Source organism: Oncorhynchus mykiss, chromosome 18 (assembly GCF_057628025.1).
Source record: "Oncorhynchus mykiss isolate SJ-2025 chromosome 18, ASM5762802v1, whole genome shotgun sequence".
Taxonomy (NCBI): domain Eukaryota; kingdom Metazoa; phylum Chordata; class Actinopteri; order Salmoniformes; family Salmonidae; genus Oncorhynchus; species Oncorhynchus mykiss.
Window position 1 is genome coordinate 48,903,662 of NC_143039.1, and position 16,765 is coordinate 48,920,426.

Genomic DNA, 16,765 nt, shown 5'->3' on the forward strand with positions numbered 1-16,765 from the left:
ATGCAGCGTGTCGATTGCGATTCATGTTTAATGAAAAAACACACTAAACACAAACACTACAAAAACAATAAACGTAACGAAAACCTAAACAGCCTATCTGGTGAAAACACATAGACAGGAACAATCACCCACAAACACACAGTGAAACCCAGGCTACCTAAATATGGTTCCCAATCAGAGACAATGACGAACACCTGCCTCTGATTGAGAACCATATCAGGCCGAACATAGAACTAGACAAACTAGACATGTAACATAGAATGCCCACTCAGATCACACCCTGACCAACCACAACATGGAAATATACAAAGTAAACTATGGTCAGGGTGTGACAGTACCCCCCCCCCAAGGTGCGGACTCCGGCCGCAAAACCTGAACCTATAGGGGAGGGTCTGGGTGGGCATCTGTCCGCGGAGGCGGCTCTGGCGCTGGACGTGGACCCCACTCCATAATAGTCTTTGTCCACCTCCTTAGCGTCCCTAGATAGGTGACCCTCCTAAGAGACAGCTCGGGACAGAGGGGAAGCTCGGAACAGAAGGACAGCTCGGGACAGAGGTAGCTCGGGACTGATGGGTAGCTCAGCACTGAGAGGAAGCTCAGGCAGGTGGTTGGATCCGGCAGATCCTGGCTGGCTGGCGGTTCTGGAAGATCCTGGCTGACTGGCGGATCCGGAAGATCCTGGCTGACTGGCGGATCCGGAAGATCCTGGCTGACTGGCGGATCCGGAAGATCCTGGCTGACTGGCGGATCCGGAAGATCCTGGCTGACTGGCGGATCCGGAAGATCCTGGCTGACTGGCGGATCCGGAAGATCCTGGCTGACTGGCGGATCCGGAAGATCCTGGCTGACTGGCGGATCCGGAAGATCCTGGCTGACTGGCGGATCCGGAAGATCCTGGCTGACTGGCGGATCCGGAAGATCCTGGCTGACTGGCGGATCCGGAAGATCCTGGCTGACTGGCGGATCCGGAAGATCCTGGCTGACTGGCGGATCCGGAAGATCCTGGCTGACTGGCGGATCCGGAAGATCCTGGCTGACTGGCGGATCCGGAAGATCCTGGCTGACTGGCGGATCCGGAAGATCCTGGCTGACTGGCGGATCCGGAAGATCCTGGCTGACTGGCGGATCCGGAAGATCCTGGCTGACTGGCGGATCCGGAAGATCCTGGCTGACTGGCGGATCCGGAAGAGTCTGGTCGACTGGCGGATCCGGAAGAGTCTGGTCGACTGGCGGATCTGGAAGAGTCTGGTCGACTGGCAGATCTGGAAGAGTCTGGTCGACTGGCAGATCTGGAAGAGTCTGGTCGACTGGCAGATCTGGAAGAGTCTGGTCGACTGGCAGATCTGGAAGAGTCTGGTCGACTGGCAGATCTGGAAGAGTCTGGTCGACTGGCAGATCTGGGAGAGTCTGGTCGACTGGCAGATCTGGCTGCTCCATGCTGACTGGCTGCTCCATGATGACTGGCAGCTCTGGCTGCTCCATGCTGACTGGCTGCTCCATGCTGACTGGCAGCTCTGGCTGCTCCATGCTGACTGGCTGCTCCATGCTGACTGGCAGCTCTGGCTGCTCCATGCTGACTGGCTGCTCTGGCTGCTCCATGCTGACTGGCTGCTCCATGCTGACTGGCTGCTCCATGCTGACTGGCGGCCCTGGCTGCTCCATGCTGACTGGCGGCCCTGGCTGCTCCATGCTGACTGGCGGCCCTGGCTGCTCCATGCTAACTGGCAGCTCTGGCGGCTCCTTGCAGACTGGCAGCTCTATGCAGACTGGCAGCTCTATGCAGACTGGCAGCTCCTTGCAGACTGGCAGCTCCTTGCAGACTGGCAGCTCCTTGCAGACTGGCAGCTCCTTGCAGACTGGCAGCTCTATGCTAACTGGCAGCTCTATGCTAACTGGCAGCTCTATGCTAACTGGCAGCTCTATGCTAACTGGCAGTTCTAAACAGGCGGGAGACTCCGGCAGCGCTGTAGAGAAGGAAGGCTCTAACAGCGCTAAACAGGCGGGAGACTCCGACAGCGCTGGAGAGGAGGAGGGCTCCGACAGCGCTGGACAGGCGAGGCGCACTATAGGCCTGATGCGTGGTGCTGGCACTGGTGGTACTGGGCCGAGGACACGTACAGGAAGCCTGGTGCGGGGAGCTGCTACCGGAGGGCTGGGGTGTGGAGGTGGTACTGGAAAAACCGGACCGTGCAGGCGCACTGGAGCTCTTGAGCACCGAGCCTGCCCAACCTTACCTGGTTGAATGCTCACGGTCGCCCTGCCAGTGCGGCGAGGTGGAATAGCCCGCACTGGGCTATGCAGGCGAACCGGAGACACCGAGCGCAAGGCTGGTGCCATGTAAGCCGGCCCAAGGAGACGCACTGGGGACCAGCTGCGTAGAGCCGGCTTCATGGCATTAGGCTCGACGCTCAATCTAGCCCGGCCGACACGCGGAGCTGGAATATACCGCACCGGGCTATGCACCCGCACTGGAGACACCGTGCGCACCACTGCATAACACGGTGCCTGTCCGGTCTCTCTAGCCCCCCCGGTAAGCACAGGGAGTCTGCCCAGGTCTCCTACCTGGCGTAGCCATACTCCCTGTTAGCCCCCCCCCCAAGAAATTTTTGGGGCTGCCTCTCGGGCTTCCTTGCCAGCCGTGTTCCCTCATATCGCCGGCTCCTCTCTCCGGCTGCCTCTGCTCTCCTAAGTGCCTCCACCTGTTCCCATGGGAGGCGATCTCTTCCAGCCAGTATCTCCTCCCAAGTGTAACAGCCCTTGCCATCCAAAACGTCCTCCCATGTCCATTCCTCTTTACGCTGCTGCTGCTGCCTGTTGACACGCTGCTTGGTCCGTTGGTGGTGGGTGATTCTGTAACGGTTTTCTGTATGTGAAGGAGAGTCGGACCAAAATGCAGCGTGTCGATTGCGATTCATGTTTAATGAAAAAACACACTAAACACAAACACTACAAAAACAATAAACGTAACGAAAACCTAAACAGCCTATCTGGTGAAAACACATAGACAGGAACAATCACCCACAAACACACAGTGAAACCCAGGCTACCTAAATATGGTTCCCAATCAGAGACAATGACGAACACCTGCCTCTGATTGAGAACCATATCAGGCTGAACATAGAACTAGACAAACTAGACATGTAACATAGAATGCCCACTCAGATCACACCCTGACCAACCACAACATAGAAATATACAAAGTAAACTATGGTCAGGGTGTGACACCCTCGCCCTCAACAATCGGAACTGTCAATCTAATGCAACGTCAAGCTTCCATCAGCAGGATTTGTGGTCCTAATGTTGTTGACAGAGTGGTTGTGAGATGCAGGAAGAGTGGGTTTGTGGTCAGGTCGAGGTTGGTCTGTCTGCCCACTACAGAGCGCTGTCATGGCCACTGACTGTCACGGTGACAGAGCGAGCCACGACCAGGCAGTCACTCTTCGCTTGGCTAATTTAAGGGTTAGTAGGTCAGTGGAGCTTTTTTCATTTAATGTGAGGGGTGTCACATCTTAAAGAACTGTCATGTTCAGTCAAACACTTTTTAAAAAGTGTTTAAAGTGTTAACATGAGAACATGGTTCAAGAACACGGTCACACCATCCTGGGCGGTTGAACCGTGGTTGTGTTCGCGCCTGTGACGGTGCAGCTTTGTTTTGGGGCGAGACTGGGCACCTCTGAGGGTTTACTGTTGAAGTTCACAGGCAGGGCATGTCCTGAACAGAATGGACTTCATTTGGAGACTTTTGTCACTTTAATTAAGTGGTAAGGCGGGATACCACGGCAGTGGACAGAGTGAAGTGAGAATGGTGACTTCCTTTTCCTCTCCTCTCCTTCTTTTCTCCCTCCTTTCTAATATGTAGGCTACTACCCACAATGATTTCCAAGGTTTTATGACATAACAAAGGAAGCCCATATAGGGCCTTTATTATCAATATGTAAAATGTAAGCAAAAAAAATCGGCATTTAAAAAAGAATCTCCCTTGGCTTTCATTATAAAACCCCTCTGATTCTTCAGTAATATGTTTTCCATTTTTCAATACCTCAGTAATGACATATTGTAATGCCACATGTTTTTATTCAATCCAGTAATGGCTATTGAATCTGGCTGCCATAGGTTCAGTTCAATCATTACGTAAGCTACATAACCCTATTTATACATTTCTGTATATTCATATCCTCTGCTGTAAATTATTGCAGCTAGACAATCAGACGCTCACAACTCAAAGGCCACAGTGGGAGGCCTTTCAACACAAAGGATGAAAGGTCAACATTTGACAATACCTTTTCTACCGTGTAGGTGTATGGGAATATCAACCCAACACAGTGGAAATAGCCACCTGTGGTAAATAAAATAATTTTCTTATGCTGAGCACCGCAATCCAGTTTGTCTATGTCATTTCTTTCAATACCAGTTTTTGAATAGGCTATTATATAATATGGCCGAGGACAGCGATTCTCAACTGGTAGGTCGTGAGGTTTTGAATGGGTCATGGGTATCTGAGTAAAAAAAAAATGACTTAAACCAGGTAGAAAGTGTGTTGACATTTCAGTGTACTTACATTTTTAAATATTTTAATCTCTGAACAATATTTCTTCAATCCCAGTGTTTTCAATATAGAGTTTAGAAACGCTATTTGGGTAGATTTTTTTTGGTCTCAAACCAGTGAGTTTAACTTTCTTCATCAACAATGTGGGCAAAATGTTTTTATTGACAATGAAATAGGTGGGAATGTTGTTCCCTTGTTATATAATTGCTACAATTTAATATCAATATAGCATTCAAAAATAGTTTTCCAGATTGTATTTTGGCGATTGTTTTTCGTAATGCTAGCATTGCGTCGCAACTGAGACAACCTGGTTCCATTTGGGTCCCGAGGCAAAACCAGTTGAGAACCACAGGCCAAGGAGAGGAGGTTGACGAATGAGATTGTCTGCCACAGTGTATGTATGTTTGCAGATGTTTTTGTTGTACGATAGGACCGTCTTTTCTCCATGTCAACATACATTGTCATATAGACATGAAAACGTCATTATGGGAGGTTCCGTAGTTAGCCACACTGCACCATGATTAGCCATTGGCTGTTTTTGTGTGCTAGTCCCTAGACTGGGGAGATTGACTGAGTGTAGGGAGGCCCATTTCTCAATCTAAAGTGGAGTACGCCGAAAATAGCAGTGCTTTGCCCTCTTTTCATTCTTCCCTTTCATTACTCGGTCTGACTGTCTGGGTGTGGTGTGAGGCAGCCCGTATGATGACCATGTAAGGTCAGGGCCCAGCACAACGTCCAGTCACGGTTTTGTTTATGCAACACACAAGGCCACTAAGGTTTGTTTCTTTTGTGCCCTTTGTTTGTGCCTTGTCTTTTGTTCCAATGCGTGTTGCATACAGTATTATCCACTTACGCAATCGCACAGCCTTTTGAGGAACCTCGAGGTTTCTAAAGGACAGGCCTACAATTGTCAGTGCACCTCCCAGATTGTTTGAACTAAGACAGCCACACTACTCCAGTCCGCACCCCTGTCCTTTACCGTTGATCCAGGATAAACAGTCCTTCAGTAGGCTACGCTAAACCCCCCCCCCCCCCCCACCTCATTTTCATATTTATCTGCCTCTCAAAGAGTCCGTCTCGAACGGATGGCCATAAGTGCTTGGCTCCTGTCCTGTCCTTCCACACAGCAACTAGTCACAGCCAGACCGGTGCTCATGGCAACAAGTATGGAAATCAGGAGGGCTGGTCCCGCCTCTGGAGCCATGCTGTAGGAGTCCTTAGCACCTCAACGGTGGGAGACGGCATAAACAATAGAAGGTAGACCATTGTGAAGACACCTGACATAGGACTTTGTTCATGTTGATGCACCCTTGTTCAGTGTGATGGGAGTTTGATTTCAATTTCCAATGGATATGAACATAGGTACAGTCTCAATGAGGTTTGCTTGCATCGGATCATGTGAGCAGCCCTTTGTGTTAATTAATGGCCATTTGGCACTCAACTCTACGGCTACATGCATCATAGAACTAGAAATTACAGAACAGTCATCACTGCCAAAAGCATGTGGTAAACACATGTTTGCTACACTCACATTGAAGTCTCAGTTTGTATGCAACAAGCATTCAACAGCTAAATCCGGCCTACTTCCTCTGACACAGCACCGTTAAGGTCTTTATATGAAAACTAGGAGACGCAGTCATTCTGTCTGCTCTATTTCTACATCCAGCACCTATTTGCTCTGTATTGGGTGGCTGTGGTTGCCATGGCGCCCCACTGCCAGGAATGATTCCTTTTTTTAAGAGCTCGGGGTGTTGTGGCAGATGTCAGCAACCCTTCTGTGTTGCCTTTGAGAGAATTAGATCCTGCAGGTAAAAAGGGCTAGCCTGGTCCCAGATCTGTTTGTGCTGCCTTGCCAGCTCACTCACGTGACGATGAGTATAGGAGTTGTCAAGACAGCACAAATAGTGGCGTAGTGGAGTTTCGCGGGGCCTCCCACAAAGTCCGATTATTGTCCAAAAAGTGTTTAAAGGCCTTGATTGTTTAATTCTAACATTAGATTATTAAAATAAAGAATACAAATCACCAAACGTCTTTTTGTTTTATTTTATAGCACTATTAAAAGCTCCAGGGCTAATTAGATTTAGAACATGAAACTACATTTATAAAGCAAACATTATCCATTAGGTCCAGCACAGCAAATTGTTTAAGCATATGTTGCAGATCTGTGATTATAATATTTTTTCAGAATATGAAAAAAAAAAACTATTGGACTCCATCAGTGATGCAGTTGACAAGCTCTGACGTAGTTGACAACATATACTCACAACAGACATTTTTGCCTCTAAAAGTTCAAGTTCAATACAAACATCTGTAAAATATGGAAAATGATTCATTTGAAAATCACCAATAAAAACACAACCATTTTATCAGATCTTTCAGCACTCTGACGGAGTTGATGTCAGACAAAAATCTGACGGAGTTGATGTTTTACAGAGTTGACAAACATTTTGTTTTTCATCAGTTGCTTTAGGACTATAAAAAAACAAATTAAATGTAACATATTTGAACCAAAAGTCATATTCTATCAGGCAGGAGTTGACAGTTTATGGTTGTGATCGTGGTGATTCCAATATTGTTTGTTTAAATATATAAAAATTGGAGAACTTTACAGACCATGAGTGGTCTTGTTGCACTACATGTAATGAGGACATGAATAAGGGTATAGCTGTCCCTGCTCATTCCTGATTCATTTAGGATTTTAGACAAATCTGACACAGTTGACCAAATCTCCAAACACATCTTTTAGGAATCACAGTTTTGAGATACATATTCTTTAAAGTCACAAAGCGCTATTGCAAGAAACTACCTTAAGATAAAAAATATATATATATATATATATATATAGCTTTTTTGGGAGTTTGAAAATGGGATCCTTTGCGCCAGACATTGAGCCGACATTAATAATATTGAAAGTATTTTGAAAATTCTCAAAACAAATCTTTTCCATAATAAAATTCCCTTAAATGTCAATTTTCTAATGTAACAAAATCCATTATTTTCAACTATAAACATAATTTTCCCTGCTAGACAAGGATTGTCCCGACTTTCAAGAATCTTTGAGGTAATCTCCTGCTATTCTAGCATTGGGGGCCCCCAAAGCTCGTGGGCTTGCGTGGGCTGCAAGGGTGTGTGTGCTACGCAGGTGCACAAACAGATCCAGGACCAGGGTAAGAAAGAGCCTGAATGTAGGTGACAGAGGTGAAAGGGTTTGGAGAATTACTAAGATATACTGTAAGGTCAAGCGGTACGGAGAAATGACTGGCATTAACAATAGAAGGTAGATGCATCAGGACTAGCATTAACGTCACATGCAGTGGTTCAGATTGGAGGGACTGGAGGTCTACCTTCTTAGGTTTAGAGACAACCGTTAAAAATGGTCATTGAAAAACAAGTCCGTCTGAGAATATGAAAATTAGAAAATGTGAATATCCACATATGCTACTTGATGATTGTAAAATGTACTACAACGTACCTAAAACTTTACGTCAGATGATATGTAGTTATTAGGTAGATCAATTGGTGGCCCACGGTTTCAAAACCGGTCCACGAGCCGATTTGATGTGGCCGGCCAAGGCCTTTTTGTTTATGTGGGCAAATCACTAGAGGATGCACAGTGAGTGGTCCCCATACAGACAGAAGGACAGGCATGCCAGTCAGGGGGAAAAGCCTCAGTGCCATCAACTGTACAGATGGACTCCTTTGGCAGCTTCTGCTTTTATGATCTCATCTCTGCAAAAGGGAGAAATCATATTTACTGCATTGCGCAAGACAGGGCATTTTTATCATTTCAAGGGATTTTCAGTGCTACTTTTCACACTAAAGGGGTAGATTTGTGGAATTGTTTTTGTTAGGTTCTTTGATATCAGTGCAAACTAGCAAATCACATTTTGTGGATGAATTCAATTTGTGGGTTTCTTTTGCTGAATCCACTTTCCTTAGTAGCTAGCAGTGGTGGAAAAAGTATCCAATTGTCATACTTTTGAGTAAAGGTACCATAATAGAAAATGACTCAAGTAAAAGTGAAAGTCACCCAGTAAAATCTCACTTGAGTAAAAGTCTAAGTATTTGGTTTTAAATACACTTAAGTAGCAAAAGTAAATGTAATTGCAATTATATACTTTAGTATCAAAAGTATACATAATTTCAAATTCCTTATATTAAGCAAAACAGAAGGCACCATTTTCTTGTTTTTTTATTTCCTGATAGCCAGGGGCACACTCCAACACTCAGACATAATTTACAGATAGCCAGGGGAACACTCCAACACTCAGACATCATTTACAGATAGCCAGGGGCACACTCCAACACTCAGACATCATTTACAGATAGCCAGGGGAACACTCCAACACTCAGACATAATTTACAGATAGCCAGGGGAACACTCCAACACTCAGACATCATTTACAGATAGCCAGGGGAACACTCCAACACTCAGACATCATTTACAGATAGCTAGGGGCACACTCCAACACTCAGACATAATTTACAGATAGCCAGGGGAACACTCCAACACTCAGACATAATTTACAGATAGCCAGGGCCACACTCCAACACTCAGACAACATTTACAGATAGCCAGGGGAACACTCCAACACTCAGACATAATTTACAGATAGCCAGGGGAACACTCCAACACTCAGACATCATTTACAGATAGCCAGGGGAACACTCCAACACTCAGACATAATTTACAGATAGCCAGGGGAACACTCCAACACTCAGACATCATTTACAGATAGCTAGGGGCACACTCCAACACTCAGACATAATTTACAGATAGCCAGGGCCACACTCCAACACTCAGACAACATTTACAGATAGCCAGGGGAACACTCCAACACTCAGACAACATTTACAGATAGCCAGGGGAACACTCCAACACTCAGACATCATTTCCTGATAGCCAGGGGAACGCTCCAACACTCAGACATCATTTCCACATAGCCAGGGGCACACTCCAACACTCAGACATAATTTACAGATAGCCAGGGGAACACTCCAACATCATTTACAGATAGCCAGGGCCACACTCCAACACTCAGACATAATTTACAGATAGCCAGGGGCACGCTCCAAAACTCAGACATCATTTACAGATAGCCAGGGGCACACTCCGACACTCAGACATCATTTCAAATGAAGCATGTGTTTAGTGAGTCCAGATCAAAGGCAGTAGGAATGACCAGGGATGTTCTCCTGATAAGTGAATTAGACCATTGTCATGTCTTGCTAAGCATTCAAAATGTAACAAGTACTTTTGGGTGTCAAGTACATCATTTCCTTCAGGAATGTAGTGAAGTTGTAGTAAAAGTTGTCAAAAATATAAATAGTAAAGTACAGATACCCCAACAAAAACAACTTAAGTAGTACTTTCAAGTATTTTTACTTAAGTACTTCATACCACTGACAGCTGGGCCTGTTAGACAGAGACTTGCCTGGTACTTTGGCCACTGTCCAATTTTATCAACAGTCAATGCCGACGAACCTAGCAGCACCCTCAAAGTAAACCTCCCCATAGTCCCCGCAGTCTCTTTTTCTAAGCCCACGAACTATGCCTGAAACCTTTTTAGCTTTAATCCTAGGCGTTGCACTCGACCTACAAGTCCATTCTCCCTGCAGTTAACTGAAAAGTATTTTTGTGGCGATGGTGTGGCCAGGTCTCTTCCTGTTGCGTGCCTAAACAGCCCTATAGTGTCATGGCTGGCTCGTTCCCCCCTGAATTCATGTCCAATAAGGTACTCTGGGAAATACGAGACCTCTATGTGTCTACTCTACTCTCAACTCGGTGGCTACGTTCCAACAATCTCACATATCCTCCTAACTTTGTCTCCTCGCCTTCAGCGCTGCTGTTCTGAAAGGACTTGTTCCAAACAGTCTCAAATATCCTCCTTCCGTCATCTCCTCTCCTTCACACCTACTGATCTGAAAGGACTTGATGGGTGAAAGCATCAAGGCAAAATCATATTCCATGCATTCACATGTCGGAGGCCACAAAGGAAAGGAGATGAGGAAAGAAAGTTGTGTGTGTGTGGTCTGGCAGTTAATAGGTCACCGATCCCCACCTGTCCCTCTCCATATAGATTATACTGGCATTAATTGATTGTGTAATAGTACAATTACAAGCGGGCTGACATGGTATGCAGCATAGCAACAGCCGGCGGAGTTCCTGACGTCACTGTGCACTTGATCCACTGTCGGTGTGTTTTTGGAGGAGAGGGTGCATGCTCTGCCTCTCTAGATGCATACATGAAAAGCCTCCCGTAGATTCAGTGCTCTGCGTACGACGCAATTTACACGGTTAGCTGGGCTAGTCGAGGGAGGGGTGGTAGTGGAGATCTGAGACATAAAGGACAAGTCTTCTCAGACTGCCTGTGATGTTAGAAGTGGCCATCGGTAGCCTATATGAAGGACCGGAGTGTTGACATAAACCCATAGCTTGTGGCACCATAATAACTGTAAGAGAGGGGTATAACACTCTGTCTTTCTCTCTCATCCATCCATGCATTTAGTCGAATCCAGTTATCATTCAATACCCTCAATTGAGATCCTAAACATTTTGCTATCTAATTCCCATGAAAGCAGTGTGTGATTTTTGGTAGCTGGCGAAGAACGCGCAATATGTGTAACGAAACAGCGGCTGTCATTTTGTCTTTGTAACCAAGCCGATAGTGAAAATAGCTGAACACCTCAACTATTCAACGTTGCCCTTTCCCCTGTAGAGTGTATGACCATGTTCTCCCCCAGCTGACCGTACAGCCAGAGGACATGTTTGAATTATTGACTAAGATCACCCAGCAGGTGAGTCTGTTCTTTCATGTGCTTCACAACGCCCAACCCCCCCCCCCCCCCCCCCACCCTTTTAATTAGTTATGAAGCCCTGCTCGTCTCCGCTCGTTAGCGTGAATCAAACAGCATAATTTACCGCCCGTGCGTCTGTTGATAACTACTTTATTGAAGGTAATTGTACTTACTATGACTGTGATATGTGGTTGGCTCACCCAGCTGTCTCTAAATTACTAAAATGTAAATGCTACAATGATAGTTGCCAGCAGCATACCACCCTGCGTACCACTGCTGGCTTGCTTCTGAAGCTAAGCAGGGTTGGTCCTGGTCAGTCCTTGGATGGGAGACCAGATGCTGCTGGAAGTGGTGTTGGAGGGCCAGTAGGAGGCACTCTTTCCACTGGTCTAAAAAATATCCCAATGCCCCAGGGCAGTGATTGGGGACACTGCCCTGTGTAGGGTGCCGTCTCTCGGATGGGACGTTAAACGGGTGTCCTGACTCTCTGAGGTCATTAAAGATGCAATAACAATACAAGCCCTCACAATCGCCATTGGCACCTGCCATGAAATATGCAGCCCACATTATGAGATACTACTACTTGCTTATACACGATTGTTCATTGTCTAAAGCATGTCGTCACACAAAGTGGCAGTCTACTGGTGGAGTCCTATCGTGACACAGCCCACAGAGAGGTGAGATGCCAGAGGATCCTAAGGGAAAGCTTAGTGGTCACCAGGGGAGCAGCACATTTTGTAAAGGTTGAACAGGTATTCAATAATTCAGTCATTTCATGCTGCAAGACTGACTCACAAAGACTCGCAAAGCACAAGTGGTCTAATGTTGAATGTAGGTCCAAACAAAGTTGATAGTAGGTCACTGATCTCTTGATTGACTCTGTTTCATCAATCGTTTTGCTGTAACATGTTGTCATTGAACGTGAAACGGATGCACTGCTATCCAATGAACATTGTGCTTGGGTGGCATGTAAAAGAGAGAGGCTACCCTCTTCTAACTCAGAAACCATTATGTTCTATTTATAATTCTATATATATTTTATTATTTTATTTATTTTTTAAATGTAACCTTTATTTAACTAGACAAGTAAGTTAAGAACAAATTCTTATTTACATTGACGGCCTATAATATGTGGGATTCAAATCCCACATTGGGACTGTTGACAGTAAACTCAGTACAGTGTTTGTGTTAACTCTCACGGTGTACCATTTCCTTGAAATGCACTGTTGTTGTCTCACATTAGCCTAAATGCACAATGGGCCTAGAACAATGCTTCATAGTATTTTAAAATGAGAATACCTCAGGAAGGGACACAGTTACTGTATGGGAGGGGGGTAGGGTTGTCTGACTACCTTTTCTCAGTGCTTTGTTGCACACCACAGTACATAATAATTCAACCATTTACTGCTTTTGTGGTACTTTGGCGCACAAACAGCACATACCTCATCCGACACAATTTCCACCAACGGCACCACTCACATGTTGCTAACCTTCAGGCAGCTAGCTAGAGAGATCATGAATCTAGTGGCCAGGGACTTTAATGCAGGGAAACTCAAATCTGTTTTACATCATTTCTACCAGCATGTTAAATTTGCAACCAGAGGGAAAACAACTCTAGACCACCTTTACTCCACACACAGTGACATGTACAAAGCTCTCCCTCCCCCTCCATTTGGCAAATCTGACCATAATTGTATCCTCCTGATTCCAGCTTACAAGCAAAAATTAAAGCAGAAAGCACCAGTGACTCGGTCAATAAGAAAGTTGTCAGATGAAGCAGATGCTAAGCTACAGGACTGTTTTGCTAGCACAGAATGGAATATGTTCTGGGATTCTTTAGATGGCATTGAGGACTACACCACATCAGTCACTGGCTTCATCAATAAGTGCATTGATGACATTGTCCCCACCGTGACCGTACGTACCACAACCAGAAGCCATAGATTACAGGCAACATCCGCACTGAGCTAAAGGGTAGAGCTGCTGCTTTCAAGGAGTGGGACTCTAACCCGGAAGCTTATAAGAAATCCCGCTATTCCTTCCAACGAACCATCAAAAAAGCGAACACTAAGCACTAACCTCCCTAAATGACTACAGACCCGTAGCACTCACGTCTGTAGCCATGAAGTGCTTTCAAAGGCTGGTAGTGACTCACATCAACACCATTATCTCAGAAACCCTAGACCCCGTCCAATTTGCCGCCCCAACAGATCCACAAATTATGCAATCTCTATTGCACTCCACACAGCCTTTTCCCACCTGAACAAAAAAAAGTATCTATATGAGAATGCTATTCATTGACTACAGCTCAGCGTTCAACACCATAGTGCCCTCAAAGCTCATCACTAATCTAAGGATCCTGGGACTAAACACCTCCCTCTGCAACTGGATCTTGGACTTCCTGACGGGACGCCCCCCAGGTGGTAAGGGTAGGTAACAACACATCCGCCAGACTGATCCTCAACACGGGGGCCCCTCAGGGGTGCGTGCTCAGTCCCCTCCTGTACTCCCTGTTCACTCATGACTGCATGGCCAGGCACAACTCCAACACCATCATTAAATTTGCCGATGACACAACAGTGGTAGGCCTGATCATCATCAATGATGAGACAGCCTATAGGGAGGAGGTCAGAGACCAAGCTGTATTGTGCCAGGACAACAACCTTTACCTCAACGTGATCAAGACAAAGGAGATGATTGTGGACTACAGAAAAAGGAGGACCGACCACGCCCCCTTTCTCATCGACGGGGCTGCAGTGGAGCAGGTTGAGTGCTTCAAGTTCCTTGGTGTGGACATCACCAACAAACTATCATGGTCCAAACACACTAAGACAGTCGTGAAGAGGCCACGACAAAGACTATTCCTCTCAGGAGACTGAAAAGATTTGGCATCGGTCCTCAGATCGTTTGTGTGGCCCAGTACATCACTGAGGCCAAGCTTCCTGCCATCCAGAACCTCAATACCAGGCAGTGTCAGAGGAAGGTCCTAAGAATTGGCAAAGACTCCAGCCACCCTAGTCATGGACTGTTCTCTCTGCAACCGCACGGCAAGCGGTACTGGATCGCCAAGTCTAGGTCCAAAAGGCTTCTTAACAGCTTCTAACCCCAAGCCATAAGACTCCTGAACAGCTAATCAAATGGCTACCCGGACCCCTCTTTTACACTGCTTCTACTCTCTATTTTCTGTGCATAGTCACTTTTTGATTCTATGGATACTGCAGATTGCCCTAAATCCAAGATATACTAGATAGCTATACTAGATGCTATCGGCAGATCAAAGCCATAGGTTTGGCAGTGGAGGCCCAAACAGAGAGTGAAGCGGTGCCCAAAGCCAGCTGTGGTAAACATTACGCAACGGTAATATGCATCACGGTGTAAACCTAGGCCTCCCAGACAGTTTTGTGTGTGTGTGTGTGTGTGTGTGTTGTGGAAAATTCGATCCAAAGACTAAGGCAGAGATTATTGAATGATATAATAGACAAATCTTTAGTTAGAAGCAGCTACAAGGGAGATCTATCTCTGATTTCACAGGGAAGAACTCAAATAATATATGGTTACATGCCTCTTTATACTGTATAGTGGGAGGTGATAGTACAATCATATTGTTTACACAACAGTTCTTTCAATACAAGCAACAGCCCCGGAACACAATGTCCTTGTGTTAGGGTGCAGACATACTAGGAGTCTATGAAAGGCATAGTCCAACACAGAACGTATCCCTTGAGAAGTTGCAACAGCTCATCCCAAGTTCTGCCGCCACAGTATTATCCAAGTGCTTTTGTCTGGGTACTGGGAATTCAGAAAATCAGTTGAGTAACTTTTTTTTTCTATAAATAAAATACAATTTTATTTTTCACATGCTTCGTGAACATCAGGTGTAGACTAACGGGGGGATTCTTGTTTTCGGGCCCTCCCCAACAGTGCAGAGAAAGAGAAAATAAAGAATGAATAGAAAAGTAAAATGCGTAATAATAAATAAAAACACAATGAGAAACGATAGCTTGGCTAATATGTGATATTCCCACCTATACTCAATACAACACATGGAACTTTATTTTATTATTAAATTTTTTTTAAAATATGAAAACATACAATCTACTTGCAGTGAAGCCGCTCAACATCGACATCACATGCAATCACCTAACAGACTCCATCCAGAGTGACCCACAGAAGTCACTTTGTCTGCATTTCTTATTTGATGGGACGACACGCAGGGAAAACATAGTACAGTGCCTTCGAAAAGTATTCAGACCCCTTGACTTTTTCAACCAAGAGAATGAGGTTACAGCCTTATTCAAAAATGTATTAAATATATGTTTTCCATCATCTACACACAATACCCCATAATGACAAAGCAAACACTTATTTTAGAAATGTTTGCGAATTTATTTAAAAAAATGTTTTTTTAAATATCACATTTACATAATTATTCAGACCCTTTACTTAGTACTTTGTTGAATAAATTTTGACAGTGATTACAGCCTCGAGTCTTCTTGGGTATGACTCTACAAGCTTGGCACACCTGTATTTGGGGAGTTTCTCCCATTCTCTGCAGATCCCCTCAGGCTCTGTCAGGTTGGATGGGGAGCGTTGCTGCACAGCTATTTTCAGGTCTCTCCAAAGATGTTCGATCGGGTTCAAGTCCGGGCTCTGGCTGGGCCACTCAAGGACATTCAGAGACTTGACCCAATGCCACTCCTGCATTGTCTTGGCTGTGTGCTTAGGGTCGTTGTCCTGTCCTGCCCCAGTCTGAGGTCCTGAGCACTCTGGAGCAGGTTTTCATCAAGGATTTCTCTGTACTTTGCTGCGTACATCTTTGCCTCCATCCTAACTAGTCTCCCAGTCCCTATAGCTGAAAAACATCCCCACAGTATGATGCTGCCACCACCATGCTTCGCCGTAGGGATGGTGCCAGGTTTCCTCCAGATGTGACGCTTGGCATTCAAGCCAAAGAGTTCAATCTTGGTTTCTTCAGACCAGAGAATCTTGTTTCTCATGGTATGCGAGTCTTTAGGTGCCTCTTGGCAAACTCCAAGTGGGCTGTCATGTGCCTTTTACTGAGGAGTAGCTTCCATCTGGCCACTCTACCATAAAGGCCTAATTGGTGGAGGGCTGCAGAGATGGTTGTCCTTCTGGAAGGTTCTCCCATCTCCACAGAGGAACTCTAGAGCTCTTTCAGAGTGACCATCGGGTTCTTGGTCACCTCCCTGACCAAGGCCCTTCTCCCCAGATTGCTCAGTTTGGCTGGGTGGTCAGCTCTAGGAAGAGTCTTGGTGGTTCCAATCTTCTTACATTTACGAATGATGTAGGCCACTGTGTTCTTGGGGACCTTCAATGCTGCAGAAATGTTTTGGTACCCTTCCCCAGATCTGTTCCTCAACACAATTCTGTCTCGGAGCTCTACGGACAATTCCTTCGACC

At 45.8% G+C, this 16,765-nt stretch overlaps 1 protein-coding gene across 8 annotated transcripts in view; it reads left to right on the forward strand.

Moving 5' to 3' along the window:
• Positions 1 to 16,765, forward strand: part of LOC110496261 (MTSS I-BAR domain containing 1) — a 51,280-nt gene that overhangs the window by 8,713 nt on the left and 25,802 nt on the right. The window lies entirely within an intron of this gene.